Source organism: Lactuca virosa, chromosome 7, assembly GCF_052849685.1.
Source record: "Lactuca virosa cultivar CGN04683 chromosome 7, Lactuca_virosa_CGN04683_v6, whole genome shotgun sequence".
Classification (NCBI taxonomy): Eukaryota; Viridiplantae; Streptophyta; class Magnoliopsida; order Asterales; family Asteraceae; genus Lactuca; species Lactuca virosa.
In genome coordinates, this window is record NC_136432.1 from 180843131 (window position 1) to 180860386 (window position 17256).

Genomic DNA, 17256 nt, shown 5'->3' on the forward strand with positions numbered 1-17256 from the left:
TGCGTTTTCGTGCAATCAATGTATAACCAACTCATAGTAACAACTCATATCTCTAGGTTTGAAGAATATAATATATTATCATCTCATGATCACTCGTGATATAATCCATGAAGTGATTCAAATGAGCGTGGGTTGAATCCAATACTCAGAACTTATGAGCACTCATGAGTGTTGTAGCACCACTTTGTCCAACATCTTAGACCTCTACAAGCCAACCCATGACAGTCTTGATTCATATCTACTTCCAACATATGATCGACTGTGGATAGTTTGAATAACTTAGTCATTCAGGAAGAATGACCTGGTTTATTCTGGAAGTCAAAACATGCAAAGTGAAACACAAGAATAACTGAATCTAATATGGTATCAAAACCTATGAATATAAATAATACACTTTTATTTATCACCATACTGATTACTCATTATTCATTGTTTCGTTTTCATCAACTTTATACTTGAATTAAAAACACTAGTTGTCCCATGCTCCACGCAAGTACACTATGTTTTTCAAAACAATAGCTTTGCCATACACCGAGTATGCACTCTATGTTTTTCTATGATCCTTACTTTGTGAAATAAACCAATTGAACATAATTTCAATGATTCTAATTTCACACTTCCAAATCCTTATTGAAAAATGTGAGAATTTCAAATTCCTATCATTTATCGAAATCTGTTTAGATTTTAAACTTATATGCACTGACCCTCCTGTAATGAATATGTACAAAGTCACAAAGACTTGTCAACAGTCATTATAAGGTATTCCAATGGAGTTCAACTCCATGGAAACTAAGTCTCATATTCAAAGTACATTACTTTGAACATGCTTCTTGCATTAGGTTTTCTAATCTTACACAGATAATTTCCACCTATGGAGACAATTCCATATTCTCATTTTGATTATCACTTCTGAACAAGAGATGCATCTTTTCAGAATATGTCAATATGGTCCTTCTAAAATTAAACACTATATTTCCAACTGTCCCTGAGCAACCAATCTTTGGTAAACCGTAGATTGTCCTCGACAATTGCTTAATCATTTTAGTCATATCCAATTCTAGACCTTTGCCATGTTTTCAAAATTTGACTATGAAGAGGGATGCCGTAATCATAATCGAATTTTGAGAACGCAATATATAGAATTTCCTTAAGTTGAACCAATACAACATGAAATTCATATATATATTCTTGACTAAAGATGATTAAGGTCTCAATCTAAGCCTTTAGAACTGAAATGAAGTATATCCTCTCCCTTAATTATAGCAAAACAACTCTTTCAACCCCTGCAGCCTCACGAATTGAAACTTTTGTTTTCTATAATTATCATTGCTAACTTGCAACACTAACAATAATTATCATGCTCCCACTAACATGATGATTATTAGCATAACACTTATGCTCCTACTAGCTTTGACACGTAGTCAGAAATCAGTTGGACTTCTAGAAGTCAATACTTTAAAGACTTTCTTACCAAAGTTCAGATTTATGAGACGAGATTGCCTTGATAAGACTTTATCAAAATCATACACCTTTCCTTAGATAGCATGCATGTGTGTCTAAACAATTTCAGAACTATGAAAAGGGATGTCGTAATCATAGTCTCAATTGTTTAGACCTTTTGCAATCTGCTTCAAATCTACTTGGTGGAAGTGTTTCCTCACCATCATTTTCATGAATCGGAGAGAAACCTTATGACCCTTAGATTTTATGGTGTATGTGTTCTTATCCATGTGAATCGTCAAAACCATAGTCACAAGACAAGGATAATGACAAATCCAAACACATATGGACTGAACTTATGCAATCTTAACTTCTTGCCACCTGGCAGTACATGGCCTGCCATTGATTCCAAGTTGTTATGCAACCAATTGAGAACTTTTATAACTCCTATGCAAAGCCCACTTTAACTGGAATAGGCACAGAATATGTCAACACGATAGGTTATAAACCTCAAGTCGTGTGCTAGTGAAGAACCTCAGGTTTTATTCTTTATTAGTTCTTGAGACTTTCAAGACCTTTAAGACTCCCACTGTCCTCTTGACATATAAGACTCTCTTGTCAAATATTCAAGGGATAGTGCAGATTCTTTATCAAGACAAACACTTCACACAATTGGCCTAAGTTAGTCTTTGTTTTATCCAAAACATCACAACTTACCAATTTCAAATGTACAAGAGTAGGACACTTTTACTCTTACATTTGACAAGTGTTTTAAACCTTTCTTTAAGATATGTCACTCAACTTACAGTCTTGGAGTATGACTCTAAGACTTGTTTTGAAACGAAGTATGACTCATCTTCTTGATTTAACCATTTCAACAATTCATGACTCCTCTTCTTAGTCATAAGAATGCACTAAGATGTCCTTAGAAGACCAATTGTGATGTGGTTCTTTAATCATTAAGATGATCACAAAACATGATACTAAAGTACTCTCCCATCTTTTTAGATTTGAGAAACTTTTATCTGTCTGCCTAATTTGATTCTTCCCATTCGTTCTACCATACATTGAGACTTTTCCAATGTTTCAGAATTATACTTAAACTTGTAAGTATAACCATATTTACTAAACTTTAGTAAATCATGACGAATAGTCTTGATGAGCTTTGTGGTGGACAAGACAGTGCACAAGAATGTGTACTCGATCTCTTTAGTCCTTCACTTGATTCACACATCCATGTGAACAAGTCTTAATTTTCCAATGCTTGAAAGTTCTCATTCATCATACTATACAACTTGCATGATTCCAAGTTTCGGTCCAATTGAAACTTGGGTGATGAGAAACTTTCTTTATTTGTTAAATTTAGACACTACCACAAATGAAAGAATCAAAACCATTTTCCTATATTACTAGCAATGTAATCATATAAACAACAATTTTTTTTCACAAATGCCATTGTAAGGATACTTAAAAAAAATAAAATCAAAAATTTCCTTTTATTTTAAAAACTTTGTGGAAAAACTTATCCTTACAATCCATATGAAAACCTTGTTGTTATATATTCCTAATCAATGTGTCATAACTCCTAAGTAACAGCTTCAAAATTTTGATGCGATCGAAGTCCATCTTCGCGATCAGAAGCAGCATATACTTCCTTTAAGCTTTCTCTCTTTTCTTTGATTCTTATAGCATCACCATGTGACTCAGTCACATTATGTAATAAGAATCTCCAAATAGGAGCTTAACAGAGTTAGACAATGGACTTTACCTGAAGTAGAGTCAAACTTATTGACTTTAACATCCTTAGGTAAATTTGGCAGCTTCGCAAACAGTGCCCCTCCCTTTGGCAATTTTAAGAAATGGACCCTTTGGTAATGGTACATGGGACTATCACAGACTTAGCTTTTCTCTTTACCATTTGGTCAACCGAGTTGACTATGGCCGATCCCTTCCATTGGGAAGAGAATGCTTTTTCTGGATTTCCAGTGTCATCATTGTCAATGTCCATAAAGTTTTGGGAAGTCGATCTTCTAATCAAATTTGCTTTACTAGCCTTCCAAATCATAGCTGATTCAGCAGTACCAAGCAAATAGATAAGATCATTAAGGGTCTTGTCATAGTCTGTTTCATAGGAGTCCCAAAGGAACTCACTATGTGACTTAGAAAGTGATTGAACCACCAACTTTCTCAAGACTTTGACACCCAACTCTCCCGGCTTGTCAATATGTGACTTCATCTCCAAGATGTGATCACACCTAGACCTTGCCTTGCCAATAGGGCTTGAGTGACCTTGAACTTGTGGGTTAGGGAGAATAATTGGAGGAGGTGGAGGAAGTGAAGTTCCAAGAGATTTGGGAAGATCATAGATGTCTGAACTAGACATCTTTTGGGAGATATTCAAGTTTAGTTGATTTAAAGTCCTTAATATAACACCCAATATGAAATATTAAGGCTAGGACCCAACAACCTATTTATAACTGGAAGAGGGATTCCGTAATCCAAGTTATAAAATAGTTGAAGGTAGGTAAATGACGATTTACAAATTTCCACCATGAAAAACGAAATATAATTAAGTTTTAATTGGATTTGAAACTCCTAGATCTTTTGAGATACATTGAACTTTCAATGGCATGTTTGAATCTCGAGTGTGCCCTCTCAAGTTTGTGACTGGGATGCCGAGGATCACAAACAAGGTGTGAATAACCGTGCAAATTGACTTGGTACCCTTAATTTTACCCCTCAATCGATGTGCCGGTTAACCACACGAGCTCCACCGATACTATGATAAATATTAAGTTACCCTTTGCCTACCTTGTTAAATCCAGGTTAGTGTGCCGGTTAACCACACACGCTCCACTAACGGTTTAAGCAAAGTGCAAAGTGTAATTTCATGGATTAGCACCTTATTCACATTTTCCTAAGTAACTAAGATTGGGAATTTATAAGTGTTTAGTTACTTAGTATTTATCATTAATACTTTTAATGAAGGGAGAATTATAGTCCTTGTCCTACCTGTTCGGCTAACGACCCTCCACTAGTCAAGGAAGCGGTGGGTGAGAGTGGGCACCCATTAAGCTGCCATTTTATAGGCAACAACCTTATACCCCCTTATAGACCGGCTTCGTGAATGTGGCCTACTAATGGTAAGACTGACTTGCTCTTATACATAAATACATATATATATATATATATATATATATATATTATTAACTTATAATATTATAAAGTATAAGGGTTGAATTTTAACTTTTAAAATTCTAAGGGCTTAACTTGGAATTAAAGTATTCATTAGAGATAACTTTTCAAATTCCAAAACTTGAGGGCAAGTTTTGAAACTATTCAAAACTCTTGGATTTTCATAACTTATGAGTTTTAAGTAAAGGTTTAAAACCTTTAATGAAGAGACTCTTGGACATCCATAACTTGAGGACAAGTTATGGAGCCATAAAAACTATTTATAAGAAAAGACTCTTCATTTTTTTTGTAACCTAAGGCATATTTATGAGTTTTTTAAGATTCATAAATGTGACTTTTCATATAACTTGAGGACAAGTTACAAAAAAAACACATTTTATGAACAACTTTTAGATTAATTAGGATTGAAAACAACCAAAACATAATTTTTTTTTTCCATTAATATAAACTAACTCATAAATCAAGGAAACATAGAACTTTTGGTAATCCATAACTTATGGAGTTAAATGCTTGTTTTATGATGAAACTTTTCATGTTCCATAACTTAAGAATAAGTTATGGAATTCTTTAAAACATTAACGCCAAATTTTGTAACTCCATAAAAACAAATTTTTTTTAAAAACCTTTTCATATCCATAACTTATGGAGGTTTCAAAACACATAAGATCACAACTTTAAAAAAAACTTTTTGAGCTCCAAAATTTTATGACAAAATTTGTAACTCCTTAAAACATTTAGATCAAACTTTTAAAACTAATAAAATAATCATATCATTTTATCTTTTACTAAATTTGACCTAATTCAACTCATATAGCACATGATTCAAATTTTACAAATAATTAGTTTTTCACAAAACAAGTAATTATCTTAAAATTTGACAAACTTCATGTTTTTTTTCCTTTTTTTTTCAACTTTGAAAATCAAACATTTGCATGAATATAACAGAAAACAACCCATGGCTCTGATACCACTGTTGGGTTTAGTATACTACAACATCATATGGTGCACATACAACCCTAAATACCTTGGATCTATGTTTTCTCTATTATACATGCAAATATGAAGTTTCCAAGATATTACCCTATACTAGCATACAAATATCATATATTTGGGTAATAAAATAGATAGAATACATACCCTTTTTAGATGTAACTTGTCTTCATGAAGCTTGAGTGCCTAGTGCCCCAAGTGTGACACCTCAAATGGTTCACACAACACCATGAACACTTGAGATAACCTTGAGAATAAGGATACTTTGGTTCTCTCTAGTGAAATCGGCCTTGCCCTTTTGTGTACACATACTAGTGCCAATTTCACCAACCAAGGACATCTTTATATAGTGTGGAGATTAGGGTTAAACCCTAATACCCATGACCTTTCATTTCATATGATCCATGGGTTAAACACTCCATGGATTATCCATGAAAGCTTAGCCCAACCTAAATGAACTTGGCCCATCACACACATATATCTTAGAGTCCATATTTAATTAGTTCCTTTTGATCACTTAATTAATTATAAATTAATTCTTGATCAATACTAATTAAATAATATGATTATATATTAATATATTAGAACTTATAATATATTAATATAAATCACTAGTATCCTTTTTCCTCATCTTGTTTATCCAATTGTCCCGATGTCATGCAACCCAAATGGACCATGCCGGGTCGGGTCAAGTCTTACCAATTATAGTTATGGACTTAGACATTAATCCAACAAATATATGAATTTAGATATTTTTAGATTTTTTTTCGATAAAGAATAAGCTCTAGAAATTGAAAAAAAGATTTGGTTCCTTGAAGAACCAATAATTATGGTTCTCTATTGAACTTTTCCCTATATATATATATATATATATATATATATATATATATATATATATATATATATATATATGTGTGTGTGTGTGTGTGTGTGTGTGTGTGTGTTCTTTAGCTTCGAATGAAGGAATTCGTCGCATTAGGTACCAAGACTCCATATATCTATACTTGCATCATAATTTATGAATACTAATTGGAATAAAAATAACATAGATAATTTAACACTATGAGGATAGTCTATGCTTTACGCGTTATAGGTGAGAGATAATGGCACATGCTTTAACCATATATTATAAGATCAACATTTAATAGCAAAATTTTCCTTGGTTGCCCTATTTTCCTAGTTATATCACAAACATGTCTTGAGAAAGTGCCCTGTATCTCTAAAAAAGTAAGGTTAACGAGCAAATTTATTCATTGAGATTATTGAAATCTAGAGTTCGATAAAACCACAAAGATAGCTTATAATAAAGTTTTTTGATAAGCTAGTTGAGATATCTTATTACTAATAAGCTAACTTAGAACTAAAATTAAACTTTTTAATTTGTACGACAAAGTAAGAAACACCACCTTGTAGTGAAATAAACTAAACGAAATCAGTAATAAAAACAAATTCAACTCTGCTGCGACTTTCCTAATCATGAAATCATCTGAGATTTGGTTATTCAAAATGTGTTTTATATAAGCTGGTACTGAGAAAAACTAACAAGCTATAGTATAACCTCTTTTTCCTAGTTAAATTAACCAAAACGAGCTCTTCAATTAACCCTAACTTTTTATTGTCTAATTAAACAAGCTCTTAATTAAGATCAGAAAAAAGTTGACTTAAGATCCGTGTAAAATTCCCAGCAATACCCAATACTTCTCACAAGCTCGGAAGCGTAAAGGTATGAAATTTTAGTTCACATCAAAGTTAAATCCCTAACACAGAACCAATCTGATACTTGTTACTTATTATCAGTTGACAAGAACAATTATGGATTCTATTAACAGATTAACTTGAATGATTAAACCTTAGCTAGGTGATCAGACTAACAAGAATTAAAAATCAAACATTCATTAAGCTCAAAACTGAAACAACTAGATAGAAGCACACAATGAAAACCAAATCTGATAACTTATCACATGAAAAGTACTAGTCTATTGCAGAAAAAACTAGGGTTTTAGCTAGACATGGATAAAATCAAATAAAAATGTGTAAAGAGAAACATTAAACTACTAGATCTTACTAAATTAACTGAGAGACATGATCCACAGTCTTTAGATCTTCAAAAATCATTGAAATCAAAGAGAAATCGCCTTAGAAATCGTCTTTTTCATTGTTTGGAGCTTCAGGAATCAGCCAACCCTCAATCTGATGAAAGATGTGTCCTATATATACGAGCTAGAGTCTTCAGGAGCAAGAAACCCAAAAATTCGTTTAAATTTTTGGGGCACACGATCAGATTTTTCAGGTTTTGATTGAATTTTGCATTTTTTTGATTTTCAAGACTTTCTGAACTGCGAAGTGTTTATTTGATCAAATTTCAAGGAAAAATGCGATCAAAGTTTTGCGTTTTATGATTTTTTCACAAACACGAAAGTCGTCTAAAATTTTTTCTAGTTTCCGAAACATTTTGAATCTTGTCAATCGGAGTTATGAGTCATGAGATATGTTCAAAATACTGATAGGGGGTCAAAGTTGTCAGCAAAATCCTTTAGGCTTTAGAATCTAGCAACCTATCTTCGTAATATGAATTTGATCGAGTTTTTCTTGATCAATACAGCATCCAAGCATTTCTCAGAATCCTTCATAAGTTTTAAGCTCCATTTAAATCTAATTCTCCATCAAAGGCATCCAAAGCTGCTCCCACAAGACTGCTCCATCGAATTATCTGAAAATGACATAAAAACGCTAGCAATGCGACAATTCTAACGAATGACATGAGTTGAACATTATTTAAACTAATGACATGAAAATATTTAAAAGATGATGTTAAATTCTAATACAAACTACGCTAAAAGATGAATAAAATTGCATCTATCAATCAGCTAATTGGATGATCACACCAGTTTTCTTCAATGTGCCAATATTTAAAGTTTTTAAAATAGGATAAGGGAAAACATTGATAGAAGCTCCAAGGTCTAGAATAGCTCTTAGAACATGATGGTTACCCAACTTGCAAGGAACGATGAAAACACCCAGATTCTTACATTTTTTAGGTAATCTTTTCTGTAACACTGCAAATACATTCTCACTTACTTTGACAATTTCATTTCCTTTTAACTTCTTCTTAAATGTGCATAATTCCTTAAGAAATTTAGCACACCAAGGAAGTTATTAATGGAATAAATGAGAAGAATATTTACCTCAACCTTTCTGAATGTTTTCATGATTTCATTATCTTCTCTCTCACGCTTTGACTTGTTCAATATGGTAGGAAAAGTGGGAGGAGTACCTTTCACTTCAGCGGTTATTGGCTTTGAAGGTTCTTTTTATTTCTCATATTCTTTCTCTAACTCCATTCTTCATCTTTCTCAACCATGCTTGGATCTTCATATTCTTTACCATTCCTCAAAGTTATGGCACATGCATTATGCTTTGGATTCTTCTCAATTTGTGTGGGTAGTTTTTCTTGTGACTCTAACTTACTCACAGAAGCGGCGATTTGATTCATTTGTAGCTCCAAAGTCTCGATACTTGCCTTAGTTTCATTTTGAAATGATTGGGTATTGGTGGCTAAACTCTTGACAATGTCTTCCAAATACATTCCTGAACTGCTTGAACTACTTCCTTGTTGCATGTTTTGAGGTTGGAATTCAGATTGATGAGGATCTTGATTCAAATGGAAATTTGTTTTGTGATGCATTTGGTTTTGAAATGGAGATCTAGGTTGATAAGGTTGTGGCCTTGGCTGGAAATTGGTATTGGGTTTATGCCAATTTGGGTTGCTTCTTGGTTGAAAATTGCCTTGTTTTTTACTATAAAATCCCATAGCTTGAACTTCTTCCACATCTTGTTATAACGTAGGACACATATCAGTGGGGTTCCTTACTTGTATTCAAACACCGCAAGGTCTAACTGTCGGTTGCACACCCTTCTCATTAGCAAGCATCATCACAACTTTGGTCAATTCGAAAATCTGACTCTAGATCTTTGGCATGGAAATTGTTTTCACTCCTCTTGGTGTGTTAGTGTACCATTCTTCTTCTTGAGTTGTATGCTTGGACTCTTCAGCCATATTCTTGATATGAACTATGATTTATGTAGGAGTCTTGTCAACTATTGACCCCCCTCTAGATGCATTAAGCAATCTTTTATCCTAAGGTGACATTCCTTCACAAAAGTACTACAATAACTGATACTATGAAATCTCATGCTTTGGACATCTTGAACATAATTTCATGACCTGTTCCCAGTAGGATTCTATTTTTTGTTGCTTGATACCAATGATTTCCTTGCTTAAAACTGAAGCTCTTATTTCTAGAAAATATTTATCCAAAAACATACGTGCAAGATCATTCCATATTATGATTGGCCTCGACAGTAATTCATATAACCACTCCTTGGTTGAATCTTGTAAAGCAAAGGGGAATGCCCTTAACTTTATTTTATCTCAGTAATTTCATGTGGCTTCATTCTCACACAAACAACATGAAATTCCATAAGGAACTTGTGTGGGTCTTCATTCTCAAAACCGAGAAATGTGTCTGGATTTGAGTTCAAAGTTTATTTTTGCAGGATAACTGATGCACAAAGGTTGTTATGTAACATCTTGGGTAGCCCATTGTCGGAAAGTTTGTTTAGGAGGTGGTACGGGAGGATCTTGATTGCCTCCTTGGTTGTCTCCCATGATAGGAGTAGGGATGGAAGTTTCAGGCTCGGTGGAATGTGTGGGTAAAGATGGTGTGTAGAATTTTTGGATGTTGGTGAAGATGTGGTTGAAAGATTTGATGAAGAAGCTCTGGATTATTGTTGTTTCTTTAAAACTCTAGTTTGCTTATGTCTTTGCTTCGCATATTTCTCTATCTCCATATCAACTGGTAAAGGTGTATCTATATGAAAAGATCTTGACATAAACAATTCGTACTACAGTATCCCCGACAACGGCGTCAATTTTTGTGGATGTCAAACCAAGAAATAAAGGTATATAATAATAACAATTAAACACAAATAACTGTTACTATATACTATGAGATAATATAGAGCAAGCAGGGTCGGTCCACGGAGATACATGACTTAATGTTTATCCATGTATTCACACAAACACATAATTATTTGATAAAATGGGGGGGGGGGTGGTTGTTTGTGAAATTTAATTTCAATAACAAACAACTTAAGAACTAAACAAGTTAAAAACTAGAATTCATGATTTAAAAGAAATTTCTGATTCTGATTCCTTTTTGTGTACCATGTTGTAAGTTGTAATATGACTTCAATTCATGTTCAATCAAGGTTGGTAATCAATATATTAATAAGCTCTAATATCCAAGTTAACAAAGTATTTTACTCAAACATGATCTTTAAGTAAAACGTTATATAATTGATTCAACACAAACAAGCTCTTGAATTAAATAACTGTAAGACTTTGATTTCATGTAAAAATTACCAACAATGTTCAAATACTCTTCATATGCACTGGAGTGTAAGAACATCTAGTCTTTGATCAGACTAATTTTGATCTACTTGAAACCAATCAAGTGCTTGTTACCAACATCAAATCATAAAACATATATGAATTTTACAATTTGATTAACTAGAATAATAAGAACCCTAATTCCATTGATCAAGTGAAATTTAGTACAAGTCAAACGATTTAATTAAGACCAAACAAAAGATTACTATATAGAAACATGAAATCAAGTGCAAATCACACTCTATGCAACAAATATATAAGAATCTAGAACCGGAAATGATAAGGAAAGTTAGCCACACATGACTAACTTAGAACATAAATCCAACAAGTTTTGATCTACAAAAAAACTTACAAAATTAAAATTAAAGTGTTTCTAAAGTGCTAAGTAGTGAAATGATCTCCCAAAATCGCCCTCTTGAAGTCTATGGTCGAAGTTGTCATGAAAATCCCTAGAAAACTCTCTTTAATAAGAAGTTGTAAGTCATAAAACTGTCAGACCTCGTTACAAGACTCGTATAACGTAAGCCTTGCTCTTACATGATACTGTAATGGTCCTGATGTGCTGAAAAGCTTCCAAAGCATGCCCGGGTAACGTATGACTTGCAAAAGCGTCGGCCGTGTAATAAACTGCAAAATATCCATTTTTTTGATTTTCCAAATTCTTCAATTTAGATCCAAAAATTTTGAAACTGCACCGAGAGCTTCCATCGAACATCCTAAACATGCTGCAATCTTCAAATCACCCTGAAACATCAACAAAAATAGTGAAAAATAGATAGATCCTTGATAATGTCCGAAAATGCAAAATGCACGTAAAATTACACAAAAATGTAATGCAATGCTATAGCTAAATATGAGAAAAACATGTTAAAAGGTGCAATTTATACACCTAACAATACTTACAAGATAAACGTTGTTCCATTTATGGAACATTAAGTGGTATGCTTGTGAAAGTTGAACTATACAAGCTGAATTCAATGACAAAAATCAAATATGTATCCGACATCCTTAAATGGTGGATGACAATACGTACAATTGTGCTTGCATATATTCCATAAGTTTTTGATGAACTGAAGTGAAGACTTACTTTCACGACTCAACACAAACGGGAATATTGTTAGGTCTCGCAGTTTATAGGTGTTGTGTTTGAGTAATATTGCAAAAGTGTTTTTATTGTAATATCTAAGTCTTCATTATTTAGTTACGATAGCATCTTTTGTTTCATAGTTTTGTACACTAGGATTCCTAGTGGTAATTACTTATTCATTTCGTTTTTTCTATTTTTTATCTAAAAAGATTTGAAGTATATAAACATTATTTTATTAGTTTTTAATTTTTACATGATGTAATTTTAAGATTTATCTTCATTTATCTTATACATATATTTTTATTTTATGAAAAATTATGATGTGTTTTTATAAAAAAAATGTTATTATTGAAATAATAATATGTTGCTATTTTATTTTAGAAATATAAATATGTGATCTTGAAATGATTGAAATATATTATAGTTTTGGTTTCATAATATAAGTAGTGTAAATTTTATATTGATTCAATATGACCGCTAGATATTTAATTTTTAAAAATTATTTAATTTTATCAAATTTTAAATATATTTCTTAATAAAGACATAAATTTTTCAAAGCAAAATTAAAAAACATTTGTTAGCTAATAATAAACTACGCTGCTACACATGGTAACCATATGAATAATATGACATTAATTTCGTTTAATTCATTTTCTTTAATAAAAAATAAAAATATTTTATATATTTCTATAAAATGAATTAAACATAATTAATGTCATATTAAAGGAAATTAAACAGAAACAATATGACATTAATTTCGTTTAAAAATTTATTTGCCATTAAATAAAATGACTTAAATGGAATTTAATGTCATATTATTCCTATGGTTAGTTATTTTAGAATGCTTAGTAGGGTATTTCAAATGGTCATTGTGTAGAAAAAAATAAGAGACTAACATTATAAAAGTTCAAATGGTCTTGTATAAAATTTCACAAATGGTCCTTAAACAAATATTATAAAATGTCAAAAATATTCTTTATCTAAACATTTTCAAATTAATGTATCCATCTAACGGACATCAACGGTAAGGACTATTTGTGTACAAGGTTTTCTCCTTAGGGATCATCTTAGGAAAAACGTTTTATAACAACCATATCAGAGAAAATAGTAAAGCAAAATGACCGTTTATGAAATTTTGTCTAAAATTTGTTCTATTTTTTATATACATACCGTCATGTGAATCCGTGGGTGAGATTTGTCTTTTGTAAACATACAAAAGGGTAGGCACGAGACATCATGCATTTCACGTGGGCATGCATGGAGCATGCAATCATCGATTATGTCATTCGATTGTATCATATTCGGGCATTTCACGTGGCAATGCTTTTAAGTTTTAACGTTATTACTCTTATTTTATATTAATTAATGTTTAAAGTATATGTTAGTAAGCTACGTAGTGCATGCATAACGTATATGTATTGGACACGCGGCATGCATGCATGCGATTTACACACATAAAATACAGCTACGAGTTCTCAAACTTTAAAGTCGATGTATGTTTTGACGCTAGTGATCATTTTCTATTATATTCTATTATGAATTTGTGTTTCATAGTTCCCATAAAATCCAATATATTCATGGATTTTGTCTTCTGTTGTTGTTGTCGTCATATTCACACCCTATTTTTTTTTTATGTTTTTGGTGTTTAGTTATCGACATATTCGAACTCGTAAACTATGAGCTACGAGAGCATGCAGTTATCGACCATTTTATGACAAATACAAGAAAGTTGACATGTAAGTTGGTGTAGTCTATATGTGTAAATAGATACACGCACATCCATAAGTGTCCATGGGAAAATATGCAAAGTTCATGAGCTTAATTATTATTTTAAACACATTGTCATGGTGTCATATACAAAACCACAAGTGTACATGTTTAATGAATTGTGTCTACGTCGTCGCACGTACAGGAGACACCTAGTCACACATGTAATACCATTCCTTTTTAATTTTATCGTAATATTAAATTATAAGATTAATGCATTTATGCAAGCAATTTTATATGAATAACTTCATAGTTATTTGTTACATACGAGAGATTAATTGTGTCAGGATCCATATATATTTGCTCCGTCTCAAAATTATTCTCCACAGATAAAAAAAAATATATAAATTAAGAAAAGATTAATTACTATTAAATTTATTAAATGAAATGACAATTATATATTTTTGTTACATTTAATTCCATGATAGTTATATTTAATTTCATGGTAATGTAACTAATAATAAGGGGTATTTTGATAAAAATGGTATTTGTTTTTAAAAATAGACTACTAATTTAAAACACATCTAAAAGAAAATATTCATTATTAATATGAAACAGATGAAACATAATTATAACCAGGACATATGATTAAAACTTTTATTATATCGGTTCTATGAATTAAAAATCAAATATATTTACAAATTTTCGATACGGGGAGCATGCACTAACTCAAAACCGATGCATCTACCCATGATGTGAATCAATCGATATATATATATATATATATATATATATATATATATATATATATATATATATATATATATATATATATATATATATATATATATATATATATATCGGATATAGATCCGGTAAGAAATTTTTTTTGGTAGGAAGGTAAGAAATTTTTTTTCTACATATTTTTTTGACGAACAAAATAAATGAATCACTAGATGATTCATTTGTAAGATGATTCACAAGAAAAAATTCCCAAAAAAACATCTTTATGATTCATTTTTAAGTAAATTAAGAAAAAATTCACTTTTATGACAATTTTAGTGAATAACAACAAAATCATTGTATAAATGAATCATCGAGATGTTTTTTTGAGAATTTTTTCTTGTGAATCATATTTCAAATGAATCATCTAATGATTCATTTTGTTTATTCGCGAAAAAAATATGTAAAAAAAAAACTTCTTACCTTCCTACCAAAAATTTCATTCTTATTTGATCTTGACTCTCTCTCTCTCTCTCTCTCTATATATATATATATATATATATATATATATATATATATATATATATATATATATATATATATATATATATATATATATATATATACTAGGCGAATGCCCGCGCGATGCGCAGAAACACCTATATAGTTGAAATATTTATAAATATATGTTTTTATAAATATACAATAACGTTGTTGTTAAATTTGATATAATAATTCATATACTAAATTGATATAATATATTGATTATTTTGAATTATATGATAATATATATATATATATATATATATATATATATATATATATATATATATTATAACTGTATAATCTCAACCGTTTAAATGACTTCTACCCACGAGTTACTCATGAATAAAATTAAATATATTATATGTCTTAATCTTATTTGTAGTTTTTGTTATTATTAATTAGTTTTTTTTTAAAGTTATTTTCTTAACGTTTTAATTTCTATCATTATCTTTATTTAAAACATCAAACATTGTTTTTTGATTTTAAAGGTAACAATATAATCATTTATATATAGTTATTTTTAACTATTGTTATTGTAAGTTATTTTAAGCTACTTATTTGAAAACTTTTAACGATTATACAAATATCTTTAGGAAATATTTTAGTTAAATTGATATTCTAATTTTCTTTTTGCATTTAACACTACAATTTATCATTTTTAACTATTCACAAAATATTCATTGGGTTTTTTTAGTGGAACTAAAATTTATATTTAAGTTGACACTGTAATGTTATATTAAAATTGACAATTTAAGTATTTTGTCCAAACTATTAAAAAGTTTAAGCTTTAAATTGATAATGGCCTACATACAACAACATATTAAATCTAATAAATTAAGTATAATATGTTAAAAGTTAAAGACATAACTTTATAAGTAGAAATAAAGATAATATTTTAATATTGAAATTTAGTTTATTTATGATTACATTGTAGGTTTAATAGTTATTTAACCTTATTAACCAAATTATAATTATTATTAGAAAAACATTACAGTTTATCACTTTTAACTATTTACAAAATATTATTTGAGTTGTTTAAGTTAAACTAAAATTTATATTTAAGTTGGACCTGTAATGTTATATTTAAATTTATAATTTAAATATTTAATACAAATTGTTCAAAAGTTGTAGCTTTAAAATGATAATGGTTTACATCCAACAATATATTAAAACTAATAAATTAAGCGTAATACGTAAAAAGTTAAAAAAATCATAACATTATAAGTAGAAGTAAATATATTCTTTTAATATTGAAATTTAGTTTATATATAATTACACTTTAGGTTTGATATTTATGTAATCTTATTAACCAACTTATAATCATTATTAGAAAGATATTGAAAAATCATGGGAGTTTCAAATGAATGTGATGAAAGGAAAAATGTATGGGAGTTTCAAATGAATATGGTGAAAGAAAAAAAATTTCTTTTATAGTATAGTATGATATATATATATATATATATATATATATATATATATATATATATATAGTAAAATAGTAAACTTTACGTACTTTAGGTTTTGGCCTCAATAAGTTTGGGAGGTTGACAATTTTGGTCCTTGGATTGCTTTGTTTCTGTAGTTTTGGCCACAATAAATTTAGGAGCTTGACAGTTTTGGTCCTTAGATTGCTACCGCCTGAATATTTACATAAGCAATCCTTTGCTTTAAAATAACGGTCCCTATAATTTAAAGAAATGATCCATATGTTGTAAAAATTACAAAAATAGTCGCTTTCTGATTTACATTTTCAGCATATATCTTTTAAAGTTTACCGATTTTCCCATATTACTCCAAAATCCAAAAACCACGTAGTCGCGCGTTGTTTACTAATTAGAATTATTCACCAATTAGCATGAGTAACATATGTATGAATAATATACAACTATTTTATTATATACATACCTTCATGCGCATCCGTGGGTGAGATTTGTCTTTTGTAAACATATGAGGGTAGGCACGAGAAATCATGCATTTCACGTGGGCATGCATGGAGCATGCGATCACCTATTATGTCATTCGATCGTATCCTATTCGGGCATTTCACGTGGCAATGCTTTTAAGTTTTAACGTTATCACTCTTATTTTATATTAATTAATGTTCAAAGAATACATT